At 36.1% G+C, this 27968-nt stretch overlaps 1 pseudogene across 1 annotated transcript; it reads right to left on the bottom strand.

Annotated features, from left to right (window-relative positions):
* Positions 1-503: 503 nt before the first annotated feature.
* LOC137730117 (MADS-box transcription factor 23-like) lies at positions 504-27168 on the bottom strand (annotated as a pseudogene). Its single transcript, XR_015952127.1, has 7 exons — positions 26717-27168; positions 22487-22562; positions 17052-17113; positions 1166-1265; positions 1017-1058; positions 831-914; positions 504-629 (listed from the first exon to the last, which is right to left on the bottom strand). The product of XR_015952127.1 is annotated as an MADS-box transcription factor 23-like (transcript).
* Positions 27169-27968: the final 800 nt, after the last annotated feature.

Raw genomic sequence — 27968 nt, 5'->3', positions numbered from 1 at the left:
CCAAGCTACTAACACTTGTTCTTGGTGTCTAAAAAGTGTCTTGGAAGTAGGAGTCAATCTTGACATTTGTTCTTTGATTGGTCACAACACATTTTTAATATAGATAAGGTTGGTCCTGACACAATTCTTTTACATTATTGCATAAGTCACACCTAACTGGTTGTCTAATTCTCTTACAAGAATGCTAAAGTTTGTTTGACAGAACATTTCATACCAAAGCTATTGGTCCTTCCGTTGGATCCATTTACTGTATGACATTTCACTCCTTGAAGGTTGACTTTCATTGCGGTGCAAGTTGCCTGCATTCTGCATTATGACATAGCTATGTACAACTTGTAATATGTTTGCACACTTTGAAGAGATGTCAATCAAAGTAGTGAGCTTTGCTTATTCTCTCTTTTTGGGGTTGGTCCATTGGATCAATATGGTATGATATATTACACATTAGTAGGGTTATATATAGTTTTTGCTGGTACTTCAGTGTTCGAAGGCCCATGCTTAGGCTAAGTTTGAATCTGTGGCTAGCTTAGCTGCAAACGGATGGGTGCATGCAAATCATATTCATTACTGATGCTATATGGAGGCTGGGAACTTTTGTTTCCTCGATTCACATCCCTTGCTTTATAAACCTGGTGTCCAAATATTTTGTGTTAGTGTTTGCTAGAGAAGACATCTTCACATTTGCTTGATAAGTAAAATAACATAATGGTTTTAAGGTTTATGCTCATTTGATTCCTTCACTTTCCCTCTACCCATTGCCTTTCTCTATCCTTTTGATGAATTATAACATGTGATAAATATAAAAGTAGAACTTAATGTATAGACAATACCTTCTTTTGTAGTTCCTCATTCTCTTTACTTACGAGGTCTAGGTTCTTATGCAGTTTTATATTCTCTTGATGTATGAAAGATCCCTGAAAATAAAGTAAAAACAACAGTAATAAGCATCAATTTACCCCCAATAAAATGAATTAATATTAATCAACTGGGAGAAATTGAGCCAGCTCTTGGGCAACCTTCTGGTTCAGTTCTTTTATTTCATCATTAAATATCTGGTTCTGCATAATAGAAAAAATAAAACAATGAGTGCCATGCATGTGTTAAATAAATAAGGCAGCATAAAATTATTAAGTGTGACTATATTTAGGGCTAAGGCTTTTGATACCTTTTTCAATCGGACACCTTTCAAACTCATCTCAAGTTGGCTTTCCAAATTCTGTAGATCTTTGGCGCTCAAACCAGAAAGTTCTTCCCCCATTAACTGCCTGCATAATTTACAGAAGGTGTGAGGGTATACTCTAAATGTTCTCACAAACTAATTCATATATACTAAATGTTACTCTGTGTGTGTGTGATACCATTTTTTTTCCAAAAAATCATTATCTCACATTTCATGGGAAAACGTTAAGTGTTTTAGCAATATTTAAGTAACAGTATCAGGATATTGTGAAGCGATTTTTACAAAGTTGCATTTCAGTTGGTTTAAAAGGAGAATTTATCATAAATAGCCAAAACTTAACTTCCAATTTTAGAAATGCCATTTTTTATTAAAAAAAACTATTAACTATGGCAAAAAAAAACACACCTAAATAGACCTAAATGCCCTAAAAGTTAAAACCCAACACTAGTAGAAAAAACAGCTTGTGCGACGAAGAGTATTTTGTCGCGCAAGATGTACTTGAGCAACGAAAAATATACTTTGTCGCACAAAATAGAAAAGATAGGAACAAAAAAAAGAAAAAAAAATCCGCAATGAAGATATTTGTTGCGCAAGAACACTTTGTATGACGAATAATTGTTGGCGTTGCGTAAAGTTAGCAAGAAAACGCGGGGTAATTTTGTTTGGCATGAATAACTTACGCGACAAAAGGGGGGCATTTGCGCGACCAATGATTCGTCGCGCAAGTTCCTGTTAGTTTTGACCATTTACTGCAGGTGAATCCTAGGAATCAATACCACATTTAATATAGGTGTTTGCGCGACAAAGGCTTCGTTGCGCAAAGGTCCTAACCTTCCTATAAATATGCGCTTTTGATGTCCTGATTCTTCACAATTCTATTATCCTTATTCTTCAAAATTCTATTCGTGCTGGGATGGCGGACAAAAACAAGGATGAGATTGTACACGACACCAACTCGCATGATTTGAGGGAATATTTTGAGTTTGTGCATGTGATCGCTGTAGCCATGGGGAATAATTGTCCCACTGCTGAGTGACGTTCTTGGGAAGATGTGCCAGGGAATGTGAAGAAGGCTGTGATGGATGAACTATTAGTAAGTATATTGTTGATGGATTAATAATTAAGTTTGTGAAATTTTTAGTTATATGTTGGAATTAATTATTTGCATATATGTGTAATAGTGTAAGTATACTCTTGATGATGATACAAACGAACATTTGATGAAGTTGATGGATAATGCGTTGGAGGGAGGTTACAATCGATGGTGTTATGAAGTCTTGTGGAATGGACCAGGACCATCGAAATAGTAGTTTTAAATTTATGTTTTGTATGACAATATTTAAATTTAAGGGTTTTTTTTTATTTTTTTATTTTTTATTTTTATGTTATGTATTTGGACTTAATTAGGTTTCAATTCCTGTTGGTTTTTTTTTTATTGAAACCTAATGTAAACACCCTATCCTCGGTTTATATGTGTTTTTAATCTTCAATGAATATCGTACTTATGCTGAAAATAATTGTATGGATTAACGCATTAATTGTCACAGCCCGTCCCGAAATATTAGTATTGATGGCGTGAAATGTCGAAATTACCCTTGGACGTTAAAGTGTGTTGTGTGTAATATGTACTTAAGTTGGACAATTTTAATATTTCCTAAGTTTTTTTTTTTTTTTTTTGGAAAAACAGACTTGGGTTTTATTTTCTTTTGTTTTGGTTGGTTGGGGTGGAAAACTTTGGACCACACACACACACACACACCCACCCACCTGTGCGTTCTCTCTCTCCTTCCTCTTTCGATTTTCTGCATTTTTCTATACAAATCGTACAGACAACCTTCGAACACCATAAACCACTCACGGATCAAGGCTTTAATTGGTGTCTTTGAGTTCTTGGCAAGCTCTTGAGTACATCCATACCATTTTTAGAACTTGAAACCCTCGAAAATCCGAGAACCTGAGATCCCAGTTTGAGGTAATGTTCATGCATACGTAAATGCGAAGGTTTCAGAGGATTCTAAGGTTATAGTGAGCTTTAAGACACTGTCACGAAGCTCGGAGAAGCATTTTGGAAGAAATTGAACGTCAGGAAACTCAAGAATACTGAGTTGCAAAGGTGATCAGAATATCGTGATTTTTCCAGTGATATTCCATCGTTTTTGGGGCTTCAAACAGGTAAGGGAATGTTTTACAAGTTATGAGCTTCAATTTGGTACTGATTTCATGAAATTTGGATGAAAAATGACTGAGATATAAAGGTTTAAAGTTTTTTTTCCAGTTTTCCGGCGACGACGATGGTCCGGCGAACCAAGGAAGGAGACGACAGAATATTCCGTCAAGTTTGACAGAATATTCTAACGGTGTTAGGTTTGTTCTAACGGTATATGCTTATTTTAACGGAATATTCCCTAACAGTGTTAACTCTTACGGTCAGTGTGCCTAACACGTGTCGGTGCGTGGGAGGCGCTTCTAGCGATGCCTTGGCCAGCGCGTGACGGCGCGTGGGTTGTCAGAAAATTATTTTAAAAATATGGGGATGTTCGTAAGGTTAAGTAGATCACGTTGGTATATTCAAACACCCTATTTGAGCATTGTATGAGAAGTTGTTACCTAGTTTTGGTTATGTGCTTTAAATTGATGTTTTTATAGTTGTTTTGCATATAGGTGAGACCTATCCTAAGGACGAGCGTAGTCACTTGAGGCTTGGGGGTTATGACCCTTCCACATACCAGTGAGTGGGCTTTTAGTTTTTCGTATATACCTATATACTTGAGAATTTTTCCAAAATTGAATGCTAATATGTTTTAAAATGCCATGCAAAGTGTCTGCCTATTTAGTAGTTGCATATATATATATGTTTAGTGCAGCGGACGCACAGGTAAGTGCCAGGTAAGTTTATAAATTATGGTTGTGAATTAGTGGTTATGTGAGATGCATTGAGAGCTCATAAACCTGCACCCCAGTGTTAGTACTCCCGCCCAGAGTAGGGCACAGTCCTTCACGTGATGTTCACCTCCCCCACCATACGTTCACCTTGGATCCAAGTTAGGCGCACAGTCTTGTCGTACAGATCACGTTAGGTGGTTCCAACTCGTAGGTGACATGCGATTATTCGCACAGTCTTCACGTGATCGTAGCACTTGAGCGTATTTATTTACACCTAATCCTGTCGTACAAACCACTTTAGGTGGTTCCGACTCGTGTGCATGTATAGTTGTTGAGATGTGGATTTGAGCTCTAGATTCAGCCGTACAGGTCACGTTAGGTCACTTCGGCTGACACATCATTTGCATTGATTGATATCACCTGATTTACTTATACTTTATGCTGAGATATTCGATATGGCATATTTGTGAATGTTGCTATTTTAAGCATGGTTGTGGTATATATATTCTATTTTTTGGGAAATTATACAGGTTTTATGGAGAGAGGTTAGAACTTTTGAGAATGAAATGATTTTGAAAAGCTTTGTTTTTGCCCACTCACACTTTCTGTTTTGCGCCTCTCCAAGTTCTAGTTTGAAGCGCTTTGGTGGCTCACGAGGACTTTAACGATGGTTTTAACAGAACAACACAAATGTAGGATCACCTTTAGGTGTTGTATAATTAGTATTCGTTCTTTTGGATTGCACTTAGGCTTTTTGTGCTATGATTATGTTTATCACACTTAGTCTTACACTAGCGTATTACTTTAACCAGTTTATCTAGTAGTTTGGTTTTTATTTATTCGTAATTGTTTTATTATTATTGTTTCCGCACTATGCACATGGCTATGTCACCCTCACGTGACGGCCATCATGCCTTGATTTCGGTCGGAGTGTGTCATTAATTATATATGGAATGAATATTTAAGGTATTAATTATTTATAGAATAGTATTTCAGGTATTAATTATTTATAGAATAAATATTTAAAGTATTAATTATTTTTAGAATAAATATTTAAGGTATTAAATATTTTATGAATATTTGTTTGTAATTATAAAGTTTACGTAAACATAGAAAGATATCTATGTTTACGTAAACTTTATAATTACAATTATTTTATAGGAATAGTACGAGGATTGACTTTTTAATGTTAAAATGTGGTTTTTCGTTAAAGTGAACAGTACTGGGAGCTTTTCTTTAAAGTTCCCTTATTTTATTCATTGCGCAATATATTGCGCAACGCTACCTTCGTCGCGTCAAACATCTTTGCGCGACGAACCCATATGTTTGTCGCGCAAAGCACAGTTAAACTGCGTTCAAACCTTCCAATTTATTGTGCATTTATGACGTATTTTGCACGATGAACTTGGAGATTTGTGTGATGAATATGTTCGTCGCGTAAAGGTGTTCTAGTGCTATATAAACACAGTTTCAGAGCCCTAGTTTTCAAAATTTTTTTTGTTTAAAAAAGCAGGGCCGATTCTGGAGAAGGTTATGGCAAAAAGAAACTTGTAGTGCAATTAGAGAGGTATCGACGAAAGCAAGTGCCGTACTTTGAAGGCAAAAATTTGGCTAAGGCGTACACTAAATTTAAGTATGACATTGGGAAATTGGTATGGAGAGATTGTTCTGTTGAGTTTGAGTCTTGAAAAAAGGTCCCTGAGGAGTTGAAGAAGTCCATGCTAGGAGAGTTATTGATAAGTATGTGGTAAATAATGAACAATTATTTTTGTTAAAACGTAATATTTTTTAAATGACTAATTTATTGTTATTGGCATTAATGTAGGTTCATTAGGATGTTGATGAAACTGATGAGAAGCAACGGATTTATGTGGATGGGCTTTTCAAGTAGAGTTTCCAGCAGTGGAAGTTTGATGTGTTGTAGGCGAGGGAGGATTGTAGTTGATAAGGGTTGGGTTTTTTTTTTTTTTTTTTTTTTTTTTTTTTTATAAATAAAATAAGAATTTGTGGACTTTATATTTAATTTAATGAATAAATATATGTTATGTGGATGAGTATTAATATTTGCATTAATTATAATTTCTATTTCGGATAGTAAATTAGTTTTGTTAATTAATTTAATGTTTAATTAGGTTTGAGTTTTTGATTTATAATAAAATAAAAATTTACAATAAATACAAATAAAAAAGAAAAACATAAAAAAAAAATTAAAAAATATGATTGCGCAACGATACATTCTTTCATCGTGCAATGTGTTGAAAATAATAAATTGTAAAGCAAAGGATATAAAAAAAAAATGGTAAACTTGCACAACGAATGTTTCTTTTTTCGTCGCACAAATGGGTGTTTGTGCGACAAAGACTTGGTTCGTCGCACAAAATCGTTTGTCCAAAAGTGAACTTTTTAATCTGGATTTAGCCATGTGTAGAGACAAACTGGAAAAAAAAAATTGCAGATTCTGCCTCTACACTCATCCCTTTGATTTTGCTCAATCCAGCATTTGTCATTTCCATTTTTTTCTCAATTTCATCATCTAATACTCCCTCCATCTTCTTCTCTAGGTTGATCGAGATATCTCAGTGTGTCTGGTAAGCGTTTTTTGTCTTTAGTGTAAACGTATTAATGTAAATTCAAACTAACACCATTAATTTTGTTGTCTATAGGATATTGTGTGTGATTAGCGATTGGTGAGAACGATTGAGAATGTATTTTCTTTGTTTTATTTTTTAAACATATAAAATTATAAAATTATGTTGAACTTAGTTTGTTATGTTTATATTGTGTTGTGAAATTATATTTATATTATGTTGTTAAATTTGTACGTGAAGTACAAATATGTGTTGTAATGTACAGAGTTAATTGAAATTAACTTCGTACTTGTTTTTTTTTATTTTTAGTAAAACTTAGTTTCCCGTTCAAGGATTAGTTGGATTTCGTGCATGAATGTGAAAGCATGACTACGATCCAATTAATTCTTGAATTGTCCCATTATTTGGATAGTTTGGGAATGCATAGTTATGATGCGTAGTTTATGGTTGAAGGATTAGATTTCGGTGTCATCTCTGTACGTTCTTCAGGTCGTACATCTGAAGAACTATATCGAGATGCTCCGAAATTCATCCACTTCGAAATCTAATCTGATGTAGCCGTAAATTACGTGACATGACTATGCATTCCTGAATGGGATAAGGCCCTTACCGGAGGCATAAGGTGACATTATCATTTTGTATGAAGTTGTTGTGATTGTTGTATTGTTATTGTGGTTCGAGGAATTATGGACAGGACGTGGATACAGAACCCGAATAGATGCACGGACGAATACTTGGATGAAATCAAGGATTTTATTGACTTTGCATGTACACACAACTCGGGTGCAACTAGAATCCGGTGTCCTTGTAGGAGGGGTAGCAACACATTAAGGGAGACAAATGAAAATGTTTGATTTCATTTAATAAGGAATGGAATGATTGAAACATATAATACTTGGAACCATCATGGGGAACAATTAGACAATGCTTCTTCTTCAAACGCCACAAGAATGGACAATGTTGAACTTATTGTGGATCCTAATGAACAAGTCATGGATACTATAAATGATTATTTTCCATTTGCATTGACAAACACCAATCAGGAAGGGGAAGATGACGTGCCTACACCAATGGACAGTGTAGAGTTCGAACAATATAAAAAACTATTAAAAAAATGCCAACCAAGAGTTATACCCGGGGTGCGAGAGCTTCTCAATTCTCATGGCCATTGTTGAACTAATGCACGGAAAAATAAAGTATCGTATGTCGAAATAGTGTTTCGATTACTTTTTGGGGGTTTTCAGAAAATGCTTCCGAAGGACAATTGTTTGCCCAAATACCATAGACATGCACAAAAGGTGTTGAATGGTCTTGGATTGGGTTATGAAAAAATTCACGCTTGCAAAAACAATTGTATTTTATTCTACAAAGACAATAAAGCATTGGATAAATGCCTTGTATGCAATGAGTTGGGGTTCAAAATGACATCTCAGAATAGAAGGACTAAGATCCCACAAAAAGTCATGCATTATCTACCCCTGAAACCTAGGTTACAGCGATTGTATATGTCAACGCATACTACCACATACATGAGATGGCATAAGAAAAAGTGGGTTAATGACGATGTCCTGAGGCATCCTGCAGAGGGAGAGGCATGGAAAGAGTTCGATCAAACATTCCCTGATTTTGCTGCTGATTCTCGTAACGTTAGATTGGGACTTGCCACTGACGGATTTAATTCGTTTGGGGTTTCAAACCAACACCACAGTACTTGGCCGATTTTCATATTTCCGTATAATTTGCCGCCATGGAAATGTATGAAAAAAGAATACATGATGATGACTCTATTGATAACTGAGGATCCTGGTAGGTCAATCGATTTATATTTACAGTCGTTGGTGGATGAGCTAAAAGATTTATAGACACACGGTGTGCGCATATACGATAAATGTACTAGCAAGATGTTCACTTTGCATGCTGCAATGATGTGGACTGTGAACGATTTCCCCGCATATGCAATGGTTTCCGGGTGGAGCACTAGGGGTTATATGGCATGATCTGTATGCAAGGAAGGCGTAACATCTAGTTAGCACGGGGGAAAATTTTGTTACCTTGGTCATCAAAGATGGTTGCCTTGGGACCACGAGTGGTGAGAAAAGGATAAAGAGTTTGACGAGGAGAAAGAACATCGCCTCAAACCCAGAGACTGGTCCAGTGATCAAATTTTGGAATAGCTTAATCGTTTGGATTTTGCTCATTTCGGAAGACCATCTACACATGAACTGAATGCACAAGTCTATGTTTTTGGAGCTCCCGTATTGGTCCAAACTAAAATTGAGACACAACCTCGATATTATGCATGTTGAGAAAAATGTATTTGACACATTGGTTGGCACAATTCTAGATATTGAGAGCAAGACAAAGGACATGATCAAAGCTCATCTTGATTTGGAACGAATGGGAATACGATGAGGTTTATGGATGAATAGGGACAATGATAAAGTCAAAAGGGATCTTGCATTTTTTTTCAATGAAACCAAATGACAAGAAAGAATTTTTAAAGTTTTTATCGTCTGTAAAGTTTCTCAATGGGTATGCTTTAAATATCACGTGTTGCGTGAACATTGATGGGGGTAAATTAGCTGGCCTAAAGAGTCATGACTGCCATATGGTTCTGCAATGCCCACTTTTTGTGGGTATTTGACATCTCTTGCTAGCCAATGTAGTGAATCAATCATGTTATTGTCCAGTTTTTTTTTTTTTTTTTTTTTTTCGCAATTGACTTTGAAAATGTTGTGAAAAACGGATGTTAATCAGTTGTGCCATGGCATTGTGCAAGTTCTATGCAAGTTTATGATGATATATCCTCTAGCGTTCTTCACAAGTATGATACACGTGATGGTTCACTTACCAGAGGAGGCATTGCTTGATGGACTAGTCAACTTTCGACGGATGTATCCAATAGAAAGGTATATATTCCTCGTCTTTTTTATTAATCAATATTAAATATATTATGATTAGTAATATGTGTATCGTATCATTTTCTTTTGGCAGGCTTCTCAGAGACTTGAAGAAAAGTTTATGAAACAAAGTGAAGCTCGAACGATCCATTATATAAGCTTGGGTGGCATATGAGGAGCTTACATTTTGTGGAATGTATTTAAAGGATGTTGAGACAACTTTCAATCGTCATCCTCACGATAATGATGAGGGTGTGAGAAAGGAGAAACTTTCAGTTTTTGCCCAAATCGCTCAACCATTCGAAGATCCGATTTGTGGCGAGTCGTTTTCCATGAAGGACATGGAGGTAGCACATTGGTTCATACTCAACAATTGTGATGAGACACTGTCATACCTAGACGAGCATGAAAGTATGATGAAGCAGGCACATCCTTCACATTTGTATGCCAAGAAACACCGTGAATTGTTTCTGCAGTGGTTTCTCGAATATGTAAGTTTGCAGTGTTCTGTATTGGACATATATATTGTACCACTTAAGTTGCTCGAACTAACAAATTTAAATGTTTGTCTAATATTACGTGAATCAACTGAAAGCATTGAATTCCCCTGCATACAGTGAAGAGTTATATAACTTGGAGTTCGATCCGATTCACGTTGAATAGGTTACCATGTCAACGGCGTCAAGTTCTTAGCGGGTGCACGAGATGACAAGTTGTGTATGCAAAACAACGATGTTCATGTCCCCCGGGAAGGCGAAAGTACAGACATTGAATTCTATGGCAAACTAACAAGTGTCGTGAAATTGCTTTACAAAGACCGGTGCTAAGTGATCCTATTTAAGTGTCGATGGTTTAATACAAACCCAAATAGGCATGGAAGTGTGAAAAGAGATCATGGATTACTATCAATGAACACTACCAAAACTTGGTACAATGATGACCTTTACATCTTAGCAACCATGGCAAAACAAAATGTGTATCTAGATGACCCTAAAGCAGGGAAGAGTTGGAAAGTTGTTCAGAAGATGGATCATAGGAATGTGTATACTATACCAGAACAAGACCGTACTGACAACAACATCGACAATGGTGCGGAAACACTCCGAGATACTAATCTTATCCAAGAACCATTTCAGATAAAAGAAGTTTCTTCAATCAAAATATCGATTCAGTCGATCACAATTGACCTCGGTAATATTCCACGATATGATGGTCCAATGCGCACAAACGACAATGGTGACGTACCTATCAATGATGAGGAATGGGACACTAAAAATGATGATAGCGACCAAATTGAAAGTTATTATAGTTCGGATGAAGATTAAGGCAATTTATATGTAACTTTTTTTGTAAAACACATGAAATGGTTAATGCATTATATAGAGTGATGGGGAAAATGGTATGAATGATTCCCATTTTATATGTGAATTACTTTGTAAATAAATTTTTTTTATTTGTATTTTATAATAAATTATAAAAAAAATTAAAAAAAAAAATTAAAAAAACCATTTTAAAACATAATTGCGCAACACATAACAATTGTTGGTCGCGCAAGCGCTTTAATTTTATTGGGAATATTGAAATTTCAGACACTTGCACGATGAATACATATATTTTGTCATTCAATGTATATTTGCACAACGAAATATATGTATTCGTCACGCAAGTGTCTAAAAATTCAATTAAGATGCTTTTTTTTGTGCGGAAATTTTAAAAAACTTGCTTGACGATTTTTTAGCCTTGCGAGGCAAAGACTCTGTCGCGCAAGATTCTATATTTTAATCCCATGTCTCTCCTTCCTCCCCTCACTTTCCTCTTCTTCCTTTTTTTCCCCGCACTATACCGTTTCTCTCCTTCCTCTGTATCTCCATATGTCTCTCTGTCCCTCTCTCCGGCCGTCGTGTCTTTGTCTCCAAAGGTAATTTCCTCTTCAATTTTTATTTTCAATTTTCTTTATTTACCATGCTAATTAGGTGTTTTTTTTTCTTTTTCAAATTGGGGGTTAGAATTAGGGCAATCGAGTTAGATTTAGGGTTCATAAATTTGGGGGGTTACATTTAGGTTCTTAAATTAGAGTTTTTAGGGTTCTTAATTGGGGTTAGATTTGGGTCTTAAATTAGGGAAACGATTTTGGGTAGTGAGGTTAGATTAGGTTTTCTTAAATTGGGGGTTAGATTTAGGGTGCTTCGTTAGATTAGGGTTCTTAAATTAAGGGTTTTATGATTTCAAGTAAAAAATTAGAATTAGGGCCTTGTCTTGCTCTTGATTGAATTTTTCTTGTTACCATGCAAAGTGATTCAGTATGTTGAGAAATAATGGAACTAAATGAACTTACTACTATCTTTAGCTTTGTTCCTTGGTTTTCTGAGTAGGGTTTTTGCTACTTTGCTGTTGGATTTTGGAATTGGATGTTGGTTGAAGTTTTTTGTTGAAAAACTTGATGTTTGTTGCTAGATGTAGGTGGAATCCGTGGAATGCAGAAATTGGAAAATATTTACACTCTTTCCTTCTTGGAAAGTAACCTAAGTTAGACAATTGGTTTCCCACCCTATAATAATTTTTATTCGGTCGTTCTGTTATGGTAATTGAGTTGCAGTTCCCTTTCCTACAAACGAATGCAATGACATTGATTTCTTTATCCAAGTAAAGTATTGTTACAAACTAGTAACTAAACAAACAACTTGCTGCTTGGCCCACTGTTCTTAAACAAGAAATCATGAAGACAACAATTTAGCTTTGTTCCTCGGTTTTTCAATTGGGCTTTCTACTACTTTTGTGTTTGATTTGGATATTTGTTGAAAGTTTTTATGCTAGTTGTTGGATGTAGTTGTTGGATTTTGCAGAATGCATAATCTGGAAAATTTGTAACTCATTCCATCTTGGAAAGGAACCAAAGTTAGAAAATTGGTTATGGATTTCTCGAACAAGTAGAGTATTGTTACAGTTAATATAAGTCAAACAAATGTACTAGTAACTAAACGGCCAACGTGTTACTTATCTTTAGTTGTGGTCCTCAGTTTTCGAGTGTGATTTCTGCTACTTTGGTGTTGGAATTTGGAATTGGATGTTGGTTAAAAATTTTGGTTGTAAAATTGGGGTTTCTGCCACTTATCTTTAGCTGTGTTCCTCAATTTTCAAGTGGGCCTTGTCTCGCTCTTGATTGAATTTTTCTTATTAATTGCGGTAACTTTTTTTTCTTTTCAATGTGAAGAATGTATGACTCTGTTAAAGAAATAGTGTTGTAGCTTAATTAGTTAGTCATACAATCAGATAGAGATAGTTATAGAAATAGGGTTGTGGGGTTTTTTAAATTGAAGAACATAAATAGCTTAATTAGCCTACTAATGGTTCTTTCTCGAAAGTCTTGACTCCTAAATAGATAGAAAGTGTTATTTGCTGCTACTCACTCTTTTATAAATAAATTGCATTGTTAATTATTCTAGTTAGCAAGCTCTATTTATATCCAATAGTCATATGACTTCTATATGTAATGTGGATGTTTAAAAAGACTGAGAATCACTTTATATGGTCCCCTTTCTCATTGCTACCTGTGAAATTATTACTACCTGTGAAACTATTAAGTAATTATGGTGGAAACTATTTGAAATTATGTTGCTTAGTACATACACACACACACAACTTACAAACATCAACACACATACAGACAGAGTACATGGAAAATTAGCATACATCAACACACACAAACACACCCAAAATCAACATATATACATGGACACACACATAGACATAGTACATACACACACACCTACACACACAACACATACATACAGACGGACGCATACACTCATAGGCTATGATTTTGCCTCCAACTACTCTTTTATGCTGGTTTCTTCTTATAAGTTATAATTGATGTGTCTATATCCTATATGAATTGATTATTTTGTGTATAGTATATTAGTTTTAAGTTTTGTTTCTACCAAACTTGAATTGGGTTTAGAATTAGGGTTTTTAAATTAGGGTTTTTAAATTTCGTTTTAAATTTGACTTTAAATTATTAGCATGTGTACGGTAAGTTAAATATTTGTGTACGTAACAAATTGATTTCCAATTTTGTAGATGCCACACCTTATTAGAACTCGGAGGGCGATAACTTCTACACCTAGTCCTACGGCTACACTTACTACTGCCGCCACTGCTCCGGCAGAGATGGATCATAGGCCGATCAATTCGATTGACCCAGTTGGTCCTCCAGTTCCACAGGCGCAGGCATTGTCACCTTTTTTGATGGCGTTACCTGTTAACGCCCGAAGTACTCATTGACACCCTCGCACTACGAACCAGATGTCACCATCGGGATCCACAACTGATGCCTCGGGTACACGATTAAGTATACAATCCTAATTCACTCCCTCATTCCCATGTTAACTGAGTTTTGTTATTTTAGGTTCTATTTGTTAAGTTATGTCATGTAAGGATTAAAAAGTTTTCATCGTTCCGAACCTTTTATTAAACTGTTGTGATCATTGTATTGGACACGTATATTGTTTATGTTATTTTCAAGGTTTTGAGAAATGTTTTAATTATAGGGGAGGTTATGCCAAAATTTTAGTAGGATTTGTTATTAGTTTTGGGTTAATGATTTTTTTTTTCATCTCTTTGCAATGAAGAAAAACACCCGGGGACCTTATCAGTAATTGAAGACAGTGAAGGTCATCCGGGTGACCAACGGTCGTATCCCAGTCAGATACGATGAGCGACATCAGGCAGTACCAAAGGCAGAGCAGCATAGTGCATTGACCCACGACATGGGGCATGTCGGGCGGATATTTCGCCCTATGCAGTGGAAGTTTTGGAAGGCGATGTAGAAAGGAGACAAAGAACACGGTGCGCAATCAATTGTCCGTAAGTAGCGTTACCTTTTTAATGCTTTTCATGTAAAATTTATATATTTATATTTATTACTGTCTTTTATTACTAATACTTTCAAAATATTTGTTACAGTGCAGACAAACTACAATTTGGAGGACATGGACGAGGACATGTTCGCGTACCTCAATCGGCTCTTCTTCGAACGCTACAAGCAATGGAATAGTGACATGCACCAATGTTTCCAACAGTTTGATGATCCGCATGTCGCTCTCGAGGAGGGTTGTCCGAATGAGTTGGAGGACCGACAAGATAGTTGGGTTTGGCTTTGCAATCATTTTCAGGAGCCAGGCTATGTGATGTGTTTTTAATTATGACTTCTTTCATTTTACTTTTTAAATTTTTACTAATGTTTATTATTAACTTTTTAATTTTCTTTAAGTATTACAACTAATACGTTTATTTTGTGTATAACAAAAGAAGGCGAAGGCGAACAAGATAAACCAGGAAAAAAAGACTCTTCTCCAACATTCAAGTTCAAGGCCTTTCTCCTATATGATGGAGGCGTGATGGAAAGTATATATTACAACTTTCATTTCCAATTTTAAAATTTTGCTAATATATTTTTTCTTCGTACTAACATTTTCCTTATCTTTTTCGATATTAGGAGGGTTCAAAATTTTCGGAGATCAACGTCTTTGCTGACGTTTATGTTCGGCCTAGGGATGAGTTGACTGAGTCCCTTCATGTAAGTAATTTCTTATGCATTAAACATTTATACTAATTATTTCAAATTGTAATAATCCATGTTTTTTTTTTCACAGGCGACTATGGTGGAAAATGGTCAGTCAGTGCTTTAGGAGTCTGCCTTCCAGCTTCATTCGGACACGCCGATCAAGTTTGTGGATCCCTCTGAGGATGCATGGTTTCACATTGTCACAGAAACGTTGGACCAGACTTTCGGTCGAAGGCCAGGGACATATTGTCGGGGGATGGGAAGTGCCAAGCAGCGGAAGAATGGAGCCTCGTCATCGTCGTAGTCAAAGAGCCAGGTTACGGCTTTGAAGCAGGAAGTCGCTGGCTTGAGGAGTGAGCTGGCATCGTACAAGTCTTAAATGTCAATGCTTGTATAAGCCCTCAGTTCCTACGGAATACATCTCCTCGGTTTTTCTGCACCATTGCCCTCAGAGCCCTTCCACATTAGCAAGCACAGCAATCAAGCCCGTCGACCTCCGACCCCATCCCTAACCAGCAGCAAGATTACCAAACACCTCCGAAGGACATGCCTATAAATTTTTTCGCTTTTTTTTTTTATAGTTTTGTTCCCGCTTTCTTTTAAAACTTTATATTTGTACGTACATTTTTATTTATATTATAAATAAAATTTGTTTTTTTTATTCATTAATTTGTTTTTTTTTTTGGCCATTAGTATGAAATCTTTTTTTTTTTTTTTTAATTTTCCTTTTATTCTATTTTATTTATTTAATAATATTAGACTTGCATGACTCCGACGGGTCATCGCCCAAAATTAAATGCATCTTACTACTTCGTCGTGCATTACCACGCACCTCTTATATTTTTCATCACGCAAACTTTTCGAGACAAACTAATCACAAAGCGCATTTGTACCCATTCATATCGTACGATGGACACCTTTGTCCGTATAACTTTAGCGCGATGAGTAATAAAGCGTCGTGCAATTGTTTTGATGCGCGACGAATTTGAAATTGTTCGTCGTGCAATGTCTTTTTCCACGACCTTTGCACGACAAAATTTGCGCGACGAATTTTTGGTCGCCATAGTTTTTGTGCGACCTAAGAATGCTTTGCGCGACAAAATCTCCCTTGTCACGCAAACTGTTTAAGTTAGTAGTGCAATTACACTAGACCTAAAATCCTTGGAGTTCCCTTCGATTCCAATTCATGTAATACATACAAAAGGATTATTGGCTTATGTCCCCAAAAAACTAGTTTTGACTGCCGAAAAGTAGACTTCACCGGGATCGTTTCATCACCATATAAATAAGAACACTAACAATAACAGTCACAACCTCAAGCTCCTAAATAGAGGATTGAAGGGATTGAGTACTCTGGCTCAAATCTCTGTAATATAAAGAAATTAGCAGAACCTTTCTTATATAATTAATATCTTTATATGTTAGATCAATACATGTTTGGCAACATGTGAAACTATTTTGCTATCAATACATGTTTTATTATATAATTAATATTTTTATATGTTAGATCAATACATTAGACAAGATGTGAAACTTTTTTCGGGAGCTCAGTTTTTAGGAGTTCAGAGACATTTCGTTTTTCCTTTTGTGAAGATTTCTTGATTTTGCGTCTGTATATTCTATGTTAGGGCTGAGCAGCTGGATACTAATTTTTTATTTTTTATTTTTTTTATTTTTCGGTAGCTTCTTGCCCACTGATACCGCATTTAATTAATTGTTACTAATTATTTGTTCGGTTTCTTATGAATAATCAAGAAACATCTTTTCATTACTCATCCTCCATGTCGAAAAGGTTTTCTGGTTTGGTAGTTAGATGAACCGTAGTTAGTATGATATCCTTTTCCAGTAAGCATCATGAAATATGCATTGTTAGGTTTTGGTACTTGAATCAAATTGCTAGGTTATGTTGAAGATTCAATAAAAAGCAATGATAGTACCTGTGACATTCTTCCAAGTACCGCAATTGTTGCCTCAAGCTTGCTGCTTCCCTTCGCCAAAACTATTAAATACAAATACAGTAAATATTGTTATACATGAAATATGAACTCACTAGATGAGCACATTTATAAGAGCACTAGAAAATGTTAGTCAATGTAAAATCACGCATATTTTATTTTATTTTATATTTGTCCTGAAAATACATATATTGGGCGTCTCCACTCATCACCAATTGGTTTTGGTTGCATGTGCTCACAAATTAAAGATTATAGGAACATTGGTAAACTATATTTCATCATAGCTTAGGGCACAAATTGTTGGTTAATTTCTTCGGCTGTTTCTGTCTACCTCTTCCAAGAATCCGTTTCAAGGAAGTCTTGCTACCATATGAATGAAGCAAGGGCCAACGCACGTTGTGAAACAACCCGTTTTTCAAACCGTGTACAAATTTACGAAAATACCCCTGCGTGGGTTCGTAGGATCATCCCATGGTTTTCTTTTCACTCCCCTGACAGTGCTGACACTTATCTCTCTCTTTCTCGAACCTGTCCCTCACCTCTCTTTTCTGTAATTCTCTCTCTCTCTCTCTCTCTCTCTCTCTCTCTTCCCGAGCACCACCGAGGGAACCACTCACACCAACACACGTTCCCAGTGAAATCTAGACCAATCTTACCAAATTAGAGTGTAACTCGACCACATGAGTCAATTTTTGGGCTTGCATGGACGATCAGATGATGGGAAGACACTGGACTTGATGAAACCGTGAGCTCCAAATCCCTTTGTCGAGCTCTGGCGTGATTCGTGTTCAAATTTCTGTAATTTTGGAAGGAGGTAAGTTCTATTAGATATTTTTGATGAATTGGGGTTGAGTTTGGGATTACACACACACACATATATATATATATATATATATATATATATATATATATTCATGCATGCTTGTTCTTCAAATCTCTAGTTTCCGGTGAGAAACCCGACGGCTTGCAAGCCAATTTTTGGTCAACTTCAGCCACGGCTGACTCGGAGAAAGGTATAATCCTAATCTACACTTGGTTATCTCCATTTTGGTAGGTAGAACATGTGAAATGGTTGAGATTGACCCCAAATCGGAGTCGGAGAAATTTTTCGGCCAAAATCCCCAAATTCCGGTTTTCTCCTTCAATGGGTCCGACGACCCGTGAGTTCAACCGGGTCGACCCTACCCACAACCCAAACTAAGTCCAACCTATTATCTAGCCCAAATCTTTTAACTCATTTTTCATGACCCAAAACCCTTGGCCCATTAGCCCTAAATCAGTTCAATCCATCAGGCCCAGAACTCAGATCCAACTCAGGCCTAACTCAATAACTCCAGTCCAACCCAACAACCTAAGCCTAGATCCGACCCGTTGACATGACCCTTTGACTTTTCGGTCCTCGTTGACCGTTGACTTTTAAGTTGATTTTTTTAGGTTTCAGGACTTCTCTTAGACTAATTTTGACATCCTGATTCCAAATCCGCATTCTGTTTTCACAAATTCTATCGTTCTAGTAACGTTTTATTAATTGGTCTCTAATTGTGGTTTGACCTCGTCCTCCCTCGTTCGAGCGGCATCCCAGTAGTGGAATAACTGTGAGTGGACTCCTTTTCAAATGAATATTTTATAAATCTTAGGATTGCATGCATATCTTATTTCATAATTTGAGCATATTTTAAAGTATGTTTTACGGATTTCCATATTTTTGGTTTATGGAGAATTTGTGATTTATTTAAATTGCTTTATGAAATATTTATGATTTATCTAATTTACATTCTATTAAAGGTTATGAACTATTTGTTTTATAGGTAAAAAATTCGGTGGATTTACGAATATGAATTAGCATGGCTTTATTCGACGAGGTTTGAGCTTTTGAGCTCTGATGTTTTGGCATGAGTTTTTGAGATATGTTTTCGGTAAATATCTAGTGGGTTATCATATAACACATCCACACAGCACGGATATGTAGACGTCTATGGCCATAGGACACAGTTGAGGATACTTATGTTATACCCCTAGCTTCACTGGTGAAACCAATGTCGAACAACTTCATTAGCCACGGCTAGTGTTGGTGTGTGATGTTATATGTATATGTTTCTTCTCTAGCGTAACCCAGAGGTGTATAGCTTCACCTTTGGGTGATGGGGCCTACCATGTTTCTTCACTGGCGTAACCTAGTATTGTACAGCTTCACCTTCAAGTGATGGACAGGTACTTCCTTCGGGCGACAATAATACCCCTAGAAAGTACAACATTGATGAGATTTATGGATTTGCCTTTGGGCGACGATAACACCATTATTAAGCATTGTTTTACTTGTACTTGTTTAGTAATAACTCTTCTATGCTTGGTAATTACCAGAATGAGTATTGCTCTTATTCTATCCATTGTTACTCATAGATAAAGAGGCTAAAGCCTTCTCAATTGCATCGGAGGAGTGTAAATCAAAACGCTGCTGTTGGCTTTTCAAAATTATAATCACTTCTTGTAGCTCAACAGTTTCAAGACATTTAGTATTTTTAATCACAAGACATATAGGGTCATAAGCCTTACTCAAACTAATCAACACTTTCTGTACTAATCTCTCATTCGAAAGTGTCCCTCCAAATGTTTTCATTTGATTAATCATCTCATTTAAACGAGTAGATAACTAGATAAAGATTCACCATTTCTCATTCTAGCATATCCAAACTCATGTATGAGATTTTGAAGTTTCACCGATCTTACCTGATCACCACCATGGTATTCACCATACAATAGATCCTAAGCCATTTTAGATGAATCTGTGTTGGCGAATTGAGGAAAAATATGATCGGAAACTGCATTTTGAATAATCCCAAGTGCTTTAGCATCCTTCATGAACATCACAACAGTTTGTTCATCATCATCATCCATTGCTTCAGCTTCATCAACCCTTCTTTTTCTTTTTCGAGTCTTCAAGGAGTGCAATCCTTTTCTCTACCCATTTCCACGGTCCATGAGACTTGAAAATCGTTGTCGTTTTGATCTTCCAGAACTCGTAGTTCTCACCGGAGAAGATCAAAGTTCTTACTTCTGAACTTCCGGATCAAGCCATCATGAGCTCCGATGTATCGAAAACACGTGGTTTTAGATCACACAAGGAACTCCGGCGAACTTCACCAAACTAAGATGAGCTCAGTTGAAACTTGATTTTTCCAGTTTCGGCGATGTCCCAATCTCACAGTTTAGATCCAGCTACAAATGATCGAACCTGGCTCTAAGGCCATGTTAGAGTGAGTTGAAAAATAGCTTAGTAAATTGATAATTTTTGGAAGAAGAGAACCGAAGGAAGATGAAGGCACACAAAGAGAGGGAATAGTTGCTTCTTTTTCTCTTTGCAAATCACAGAAATAATTCTTCACATTGATTGCTTCTCTTACTCTCACACAAGTCGTGCAAAAGAGAATAAAACAATTCGAGACTCTTAGCTGGATCACTCTCTCTCTCTCTCTAGAAGATGATCTCAGCCATTCATCTAGCTAAACAACTAGGATCATTACACATGGCACTCTTGGCCTTACATATTTGAGCCTTACACTTGGCAATCTTAACCACAAGTGATACACAATTAAACACATGGCTTATTCACTAGTGTTAATCAGCTCATAGCTTATAATTCAACATTGATTTACATTTCCAGAAACTATATGTTACCAATAACTATGGAAATGAAAATAATCCCTTCCTGCACGTACTGCAATCCTAGGCTGAAGTTTTTCGTTACATGGGGCAAGTTGAATTTCTCAGTGGATCAATATATTAACTTCTTTGTTGTTTCTTCAGAATTCTGATGCCCGAAACCTTTGATTATTGAAATTTCAGCCTGGATAGCATTTACCGGGTTGTCTATATTTTCGTAAATATAAAGCCCTCTAATTGGATACAAGTTGGAATAGTCTGAAACTGATGGTTCAACACAAACGAACTATTATTCAATGGAATTTTTCTGAAGGTTGGATCCTTAAAACTCTTGGGGCCATCAAAGCTTCAGCACCAGCATACTTCCTCTTAGACTTTTGTTATTTTCTTCTGTAAATGCAAACAAATATGCATTAGCTCACGGCATTGCCTTGCCTTGCATCTTAACTTTCCTTTTTTTCTACAATCCATCAAAGACAGGCTTCATTGTCAACTCCGCATGTTCATGTATTGTATTCATTCCACAACGATTTCAGGCTAGTGGGGTGTTGCAAGGATGTTAAATAGTTCCTTTAAGTACCATGGCTATTTTAGATTGCTACATTCTTTTGAAGAGTGGTTGAGATATGGTTAGTTCTCTCATAAAAGAAAAATTATAATCTAGGTCTCATGTATATTCTGAAGTAGCAATAGCATCCCTAAAAGGAAAGTGCTACCCTTCCCTAAGTAACGCTGGGCTTTTGTCCAGATATATAGAAGAAAACCCCTTGACGAGAACTCCTTGAATTATTACTACTACCAGATTTTGCTTCTGACAGAAATTCGAATTATAATATCAACTTGTAAACTTTGTGTTTCTATTTGCTAGAACTTCATTTAGACTTTAACAAGTTGTTTGAACTTAAGTTATGTCAGCTAGATGAGAAAAAAGCTGTCCCAGAGCATCATTAGTGAAACTCATCTCCCTTTCCCTCTTCGCATTGTAGTAATAGTATTTTGTCAATAACATAAATCCCTTCTCTTCCATGCTTCTTTTCCAATTTGGACTTCATAGTTACTATTGTCAGTGTCGCAAGAGCATGTATCTGTCTTTCCTGAATGTCCTATCAGGCTTTCAATCTTATGCATTTTAGACCTTTGGAAAATGGTGCAATTGTTTGACGGTTTGTTAATGTATTGAGCTTCTCTTCCCCAGAATCCTTTATACATCTCTTCATGAGTCAAGTGCCAAGAATGCGTTGAAGAGGATAGAGCTCTTTGATTGTCTCAGAAGTTTTGTAATGAAAACTGGTAACATCCGAGTCCTAATTTCTAACTTTCAAGGCATACATGTTCTTTCATAATGCTATTTCAGACTATCTAGACTAATCCCATCATGTACTTTCCCATACAGTTAAATTTGTGACTAAGAAAGACCACTGGCGCTTGGATAGCTAGCTCTCTCTATTTCTATGTTTGCTTGTCTATAATCTCTCCGAAAGGATATAATCCAACATTGTTCATAAGGGATTATATATGTTTGCCAATGTTTGTTATTATACATAGGCAAAACCATAGAGCTACGTAATTAAAGAAGTGGTATGCATGCGTAGACATTAAGTAGAGCATAAAAAATTAGATTAAAGCAACTCTGGCTAGTATGTACTCGTTGTCGACGAAGCTTAGTGACAGTGTCAGATAGATATAATGTCTTTATTCAGTACAATTGCAGGTATTCAGCACAAAGAAAATTGGAGCTTTTTTTGTTGAGTGGTTACCTTGACTTCCGAAGCAGGATTCAGCAGTTGATGCTCCCCTTTCAGTTTGTTGAAACGATCGATAACTGATTTCATGCTGATAAGAAAGTCAAAGCGTTATGGTCGTTAGATGCAACAATCATGTACCTTGTAAATATTATTTAGGTTTTGATTGTAATGAGATATTTTCTGTCCTTTCCTTTTTCAATGGATATATACACTTCATATGTTTCTCGACCAATGTGATTGCTATATAGTGTTAATACTGTTTATGTTATGAAAAATATCTATGTATATGTATGGTACGTAAGTTGAAATGCTTCCACTACTTTATTCAAGTGACTAAACTAAAGCAAAAATCCCTACAATCTTTTTTAACTATTGTTTAAACAAGCTTATGAAGCATATAGGGGAAATACTAGTAATATTTGTTAACATTTGTTTTAAATGGATTTGTGGAAATCTGTAACCCGGTTTTTTGTATGCAGACAAACTGCGGGAGGGCCAAATGCCATTGGCAACTTAAGCTAGAGTCCCTTTGAGTATTAAGGAATCTAGCAATAGTTTTTCATGTTGTTACATATTTTGGTCATTTGGTCATTTCAATTGCTTAAATGATGATATTTGTTGGCCATGATTCGCATTATGCATAGCCACTGTTGAGTGATATTTTTCTTCCCAACAAAAAAAGAAGCCACACTTGATTAAAATGAAAAAGAAGCCATCCTATATCAAATCTAAGTTGATAGCCAAATCCGGTAACTAGGTCACTGATCTAGCTGCTATCTAGCGTACTGCTGAAGTGAGAATCCGGTTCCTTAGTTTGTAGGCTTAAAAAAAGTTGATTGAAATCCTACCTTAGTTACCGAGACTCATTTCTCCTCTTATTTTGTACCCTTAAAACCCTAACCCTAGCCTTAACAAGAAATTTCCCAGACACTCATTTCTACTCAACCATCACCTCTGGTAGCTCTTCGGAGTCTTAACCCTAACCTGACGTTGGGCATATATGTCAAATGTTTGGAAACATCTATGCGGAGAGATCTTCTGAAAACTTTAGTAACCATTGCAAGCGTACTCAAACCCTCCTCAATAATGGCTCCGTCTAACTCCAAATAAACTTTTACCTACAAGAAAGTGTTGGTGGCCATATATATCAAGAACATTGGTGACCGGCCGTCGAAGAGCCAATGCTCTCTTAAGCTGATACCCTTTTGGTCTAACAACCAATGCAACTGCAACAACAAATTTGGGGTGTAATACGCCTATTTCATATGTAACTGAAGCTAACAAGTATAAAGAGTTACATTTTGGCTTTATTTGCCAAGGGGACTAGGGAACAAAATGGTTACATTTCAAGAATTAATTTTCCCACTTAGCAAAGAAAAATACTTATCCTAGTGGATAAAAAGTAAACAAACATAAAACTATAGGGAGGGAGATTTGGACTCACATGCATGATCCCTTTTTGCAAATGTGGCTACACCCACATATACATCATCGTCATTGTATATTTTAACATAAGGTAGGAAATCCTAAGACATAAAATACTAAAAATAGCCTAGCATAAAGAAACCAAATTGCAAAACTTTTCCAAGACCTCACATCAAACTCATAAAGGTACACTAGATCATGAGTTTACTGAGAAAACAGCTAGTTTTGATGTTGATGTTACCAATGCCAATGCAAATTCCAATATCAATACCAAATAATGTGCAAATGCCAACCGATGAAAGAAAATAAAAATGAAAGAGTAATACTAGGGAAACTAAATTTGTAGACAAAATTTACAATTAAGAAAGAAAAATATTGACTTTCAACATTATTTTTTTTTTCTGTCTCAATTGAGGCTCTACTAGCTAGAAAATTAACCAAAATATACCGCTTTGTTGCACCCTCAAATCATCATTTCAAGAAGTTTTGACTGATGAATGACGAGTTTCACTTTGGCACATTGATTTGGTGTCTGTGGCTTATTTGGCTTTGACCATGGCTGGATATTTCAAGCACTTATTAGGTGAGTATCCAAGGCAAGGGAAGGGAGCTGGGTTGTGATTGAGGACTTATAGTTTCTGTACTATTCATTTCATTTGTTGACCCTTTAACCACTTGAGATGAAAAATGATTTAAATGGTTTTAAGGTTTGCAATATTTCATGAGGCTTTGTCCATCTTAAATGAATCAACATTTTTTACAAAAACAACTAGCTCTTGCAAATGAATTATTTAGCTAGTAATTTAGGAGGTGCTCATAATAAACTGACTAATAGATTTTGAATCATTTTCATGGTAACTAACAAATTTGTAGCTACCAGTGTTGGAGATTCTCTAAGCATTATTGATGTAGCCAATTGGGCAACTCTCGATTTTTTTTCATGCTTATAAAATTGCACGATTTGATAACTTAAAAAGTAAAGTATAACTCAATATAACTATAATATCATGTTTCAAAAACATATTTGTTCTGATAAGTATAAAGACTCTTCCTTCACTTGACTGAGACGTTGAACGAAGATAAAACAATCGTGAACAAATCATTCACATCAAATTGCTAAAGGTTCTCTTCACAAGTGAGCATTCAAAAGGCTACAACGAAAGTGTTGCTGAACATTATGAAATCATCATGGAGGAAGATCAGAAGAGAAATCGGTTTTTTAACATGGAGAGTAGGTATATATCAGTAAATCTCCCCACATCATTGCTGTTGATCAAGTTGTCAAAATGTCACAAATGAGTCTGTGAATGATGAGGTCACTTATAAAGTAAGTGTGTGGTATGCTATTACAGTGGATTTGTCAACTACATATATATAAATGTAGTTACGATTTAATAGCACTGATTAACGTGCTCCATTGAACCATTGTCATCCCTATCAAACTTTATCTCTTATGTTTTTTTTTTTTTCTCTTGAATACTAAAAACGATAATTAAAGTTCATTAATTTTTAGGGAATTGTTATTAGCACTCCAAAAATCTCATTTGGCACTCCAAACTTTCTATAATTAAAAAGAAAAATACACTTGTGATGAGTGTAGAATGAAATTTTTAGAATGCTAATAACAATTCCCTAATTTTTAACTTGATATATATATTGGTGCACATGAGTGGGAAATTGTAACTTCAGTGGTAGAGAAGTCTTTTCAGAAAACACTGCCCTTCCCATCATCCTCCTTTGTACCAAGAAAGGACACCGATGAATTGCGACCTACACTATTCCTCAATTTAGTCCCTAAAGAAATGTGATATTCTTAGATGATATTACAGTTGCTAACATGTATATACTTGAATCTGTACACCTCATAATCCTTGTTTTTCGCGAGAATTGACAAACTACCTACAAACTTCTCCTTTAAGACAACATCTCATGCAACACATTCTTAAGGACGTCAAAGTATGGAGGGGTTGCCTGAATAGTACTTCTGTAGAAGTTCTCCTCGTGCATGCTTTAGACCTTTGAGGTATCATAAACTCTCTCTCTCTCTCTCTCTCTCTCTCCCCCCTCCCCAACCAAAACTGCTAAAGAGAAAACGGTCTAATAACTGAGAGGAACACACGCGCGTGCATGCACACACACACATACACCTCAGAAACCCCTCTTCGTTGAACATTACTAAATAACTAGATTTAATGTAATTTTGTATCATCCATTAACTCCATCGTGTGTCTATTTATCATTATATGTAGATAGTCAACTCTTGCATATGTATCATAATTGAATCCTACATATAGCACACTGTGAGAAGCATTCATATGTAAATACTTATATCTGTGACCTTTTTTTCGTTGGAAGTTTTTAAAAGCAGTTTCTTATCAGAGATAATATAGCTTTCTGAATTCCTATGCAAAATAGACAAGGGAAAGCTCGATCTACACAATCCATGACCTAAGACAGGAAGCAACATAGCCAAATAACATCTTCGGGTAAGTAATTCGACATGCAATATATATATAGATTCATAAAAAAAGGACGCTACAGCTGATATATGTCGTCTGAACTAGTCCAATAACAAGTCCACCTCAAATCCTATGCTAGAACATACAGCATATCATCAACATGGATACATAAATTCTACTAAGTCAGCTAGGAAAATTAAAATTCGATAGACCATTAAAGACATATATAAAGAACAAGTAGCTCTAGTTCCAGTGCAAACTCAATCCAACAAAAAGGTTCACTGGCAATATATATATATATATATATATATAGAGAGAGAGAGAGAGAGAGAGAGAGAGAGAGAGAGAGATATCTAACCTAGTGCTAGCATAATCGTAAAGCTTGCCGGTGCTAGAGAAGATAATCAATCCAACCTCAGCATCACAAAGGATTGATAGCTCCTTAGCCTTCTTAATCAACCCATTTCTTCTCTTCGAAAAGGTCACTTGCCTGCTCGTTAAATTGTCAATTCTTCGAATCACAATCTTTCCTCTCCCCATACCTTCTTCTATATCAGATCGGTAGATATATACATAGAGAAATTAAATTAGTTACTCATATTCAAGAAAATTTTCCCATTTGTCTGAATTGGTTATCAAAACCTGAAGCAAACAAGATCAAAAGCATGCTAGAGATAACAGTAATACGAAGCAAAACAAGATTACCAACAAGAACCAAGAAAACCCAAAAGAACAAAAATCATCATATTTATCTAAAAAAAGAAAAAATCGTTTTTCCTTTTTGATTTTTCCCTCAAAAAATAAAGTAGTAGTTTCTTACTTGGAAGAAACAAGCTATGATTAAAACACTAGCAGCCTCCCTCTTTCCTTAATTTCCTCAGATATACCTACCTATAAATGCTTTCTACGCAAAGCCACAAAGTAGAAACCCTGTTTATTTGAGGAAACGCTGTATGGAGTGTTCTGGAGGGAAACCGCTTAGTGGTAATGGTCTGGACCGCATCCCCCACTCACTAGAGTAGAGAAAGACAATTCTACTCGCTTTCTGGGGCCATATTTTGCCAGGTGAATCAAATAAAGTTACAGAGGCCTGTTGACCAGCGGGAGGGAATCGGAGGAGGTGCTCACGTTACAAAAGGCAGATCAGAATGGGCACGTGTAAGAGGAAGAGAGCGAGTGTTGGCGAGCGTAAATGAAAAGCGTGGGGAATTGGGAAACCTCGGACTCTCAGAGAGGCCCGGCATTCGTTGTTTGTATGAGTGCAGAGTGCACAAATGATGGGCGAGGGTGACGTATAGATGATTGACACGTTGTGTTTGGAAACCAAGGGCGCTCTCATGCTTTTTGGGACTGGGAGGGGTTTTGCCTTTCTCAGTCAATTCTCATTAGTCTGCCTACTAGCGATTAGCTAGTATATGCCCAGCTGTTCTTCTCTTATAAAATTAAGGCACTTATGTTTATTTTTATATTTGAATTGTGTAAATTAAAAGAGAGTTAAGAGACTCGAAGAAAATTAGTATTTTCTTATATTTTCATTGGTAATGACATGTACACTTAGATTGTCCAGTGCGTTTGTTAGTTATGTATGAGAATTTTATGTAAGTGAACGA

This window comes from Pyrus communis, chromosome 10, assembly GCF_041283825.1.
Source record: "Pyrus communis isolate YQ-2024b chromosome 10, ASM4128382v1, whole genome shotgun sequence".
NCBI classification, from domain to species: Eukaryota; Viridiplantae; Streptophyta; class Magnoliopsida; order Rosales; family Rosaceae; genus Pyrus; species Pyrus communis.
This window is presented reverse-complemented; position numbering and strand designations above follow the sequence as displayed.